A 2,288-nucleotide genomic window follows, 5' to 3' on the forward strand; every position below is an offset into this window, starting at 1 on the left:
TGTCCCTGAATCCACTTCCTGTGTGTTATATTTTAGGTTGTAAACACCTTGGGCAGATTTGTTCACTTGTATTTGGTAAAGCACCGTTGGCACTTTTAATAACTGATCTATGTTACTAGCATGGTTTTTCTGTTATTGACCTTTGCCTCATGGAAGGCAAACCCCTTTTGTCTTAAGCCTTCCAAAACTATTTTTCCTGCATTTTTATTTAAAAGCAAAATCTGAACTTTTTTGGAGAATGCATCAGGAATGTTCCTGGGCACGTTTTGCCACCAATATTTAAACCATAGGTCCCTCCAGATGTTTTTGGGACTCTACTCCCATCAGCCCCAGTCAGCATGGCCAATTGTCAGAAATGATGGAAGTTGTGCTTCAACAACATCTGGAGGGCAACACATTAGCCACTCCTGGTAAAGGGGAAGAACAGAAGCACTATATGTTGTTCCAGAATTGTGCACTCCATTTCCTTTTTTTTAAAAAATATTTTATTAAGGATTTTCTTGTTTTACAGAAGTAAGTGTAATGCCTCGTTTTTGTTTTTTTCCATGTAACATTTTTACAAATCCGTTTCATTTGTTGAGGCATTAGGGGGAGAAGAAAAAAGGAAAAAAAGGGGGGGTGGAGAGAGGGAAGATGGATGGGGGTGGGGTCGGGTGGCGGTGTTTCTATTATGTTTAATGTATGTAGAGTTTGGTGTCAGCGTTGCTTGTGTTGTTCACTTGTGTTCCTTTGGTGGTGAGAGAGGTTGGGGTTGGCCTAGGGTGTGATTGTTTGCTTGTGATTGGCTGTGCACTCCATTTCCAGACACCAAATACAAGGCAACCAGTCCTGGATTTGCTGGATTTATTAACAATTCAAATTAACCAAGACAAGAAATTCGGGGATAAAGACATTTATAAAACAAGTTAATAGTTACAACACAACTGTAAAAGCAGGAATACATTTTAAGGAACTGAAGTCACAGTTTGAATTTGAAATTAAGAAAGTGCATTTCTTTCCTCTGAAGTAGGAAATAGGGCTCACTCCTTTATCACTACTTTCAGTTCCACTAAGCATTCTGGAGACAGAACACCAGATAATATGGATTATACTTGTCTTTCTGCTAGGGAGGAGCCAGAAATGATGGCTTAGGAAGTCAGGACATCCAACAAGAGGCCTGAATAAGTAATCTAGTTTGTTTGTGAAGTGTGTCCAAGAGTTTCAATGAACAAGTGTAGTGGTTAAGCTTTCAGAGAAGTGTTACTGAAAATGGTTTTCACATGCTCCCCAATTAGAATGATGGTTTCCCCATGTCTTCAAGGTGTCATCAAGGCTGTCCTTCACTGTCTCAACATTCAAAAAGTCTAGGTCACCCATTTTGACAGAGTTAATGTTGTAAAAAGAGAGTAAACCATTAGGGCATTATATAGCTTCATATACGGCTGAGAATCCATCTGTGATAAGCTTCTTAGACTCTAACTTCTAACACGATTGAAGTGCTTCACACAGGAAAAAATATTACTCGGAACAGCTCATGTTACTATATGAGACCTGCTATATAAAACAATCTCTTCTCAAGATCACAAACTCAGTATTTCCCACTGATCTGAGACTGGACTGGGGGGTGGGGCAGAATAAACCCTGCCAAGGTTACACTGAAAACAAATCAAGAAAGCGTGATCAATAATCTGAAGGCGCTATGATGTTATCTGGCTAGAATTCCAAGTACTCCATAAGGTGAAGCCAATGCATGCAGTGCAGGACTTGAGGAGTACTTCAACAAAAGAGATGCAAATGCACTGCAACCTACAGCCGGGGGAAAAGGGACCAACTACACTGGAAGGAGATTGCTAGGAAAATCTGCACAGAAGAGGTATTTTCCATCTCTCTTACTCCCAGTGCCACATTAACTCCACATAAGTCACAATATACATGATTCAATCCATTCCATAAACTGATTGCGTTTTCGGCAATGTCAGAAAACTCATTCAAAACTGGCACGACTTCTGAGGTACTCAAAAAAGCAAGTTCACACAAGCAGGACTGTTATAGTATTTTTTTAAAAATGCTATAGTAATCTGATTTTGCTAAGAAACTCAGCTTTCTGAACTGTGTAAATTATGCAAATAAAGTACATTTGGTCTTTTATTTTGCCTGATTTACTCCACTTCTGATCACAGGAAATCTCACTCAGCAATTCATCAAGCTTCTGAGAGGTCAGCAGGAACAATATGCACACGCTCCAAGCATGTCTTTGCAACTATAAGGACTAGAAACTTGCTTTTGTAAAAACTGAAATCAGCATTTTT

This window comes from Podarcis pityusensis (genome assembly GCF_964106645.2).
Source record: "Podarcis pityusensis genome assembly, chromosome: 1".
Taxonomy (NCBI): domain Eukaryota; kingdom Metazoa; phylum Chordata; class Lepidosauria; order Squamata; family Lacertidae; genus Podarcis; species Podarcis pityusensis.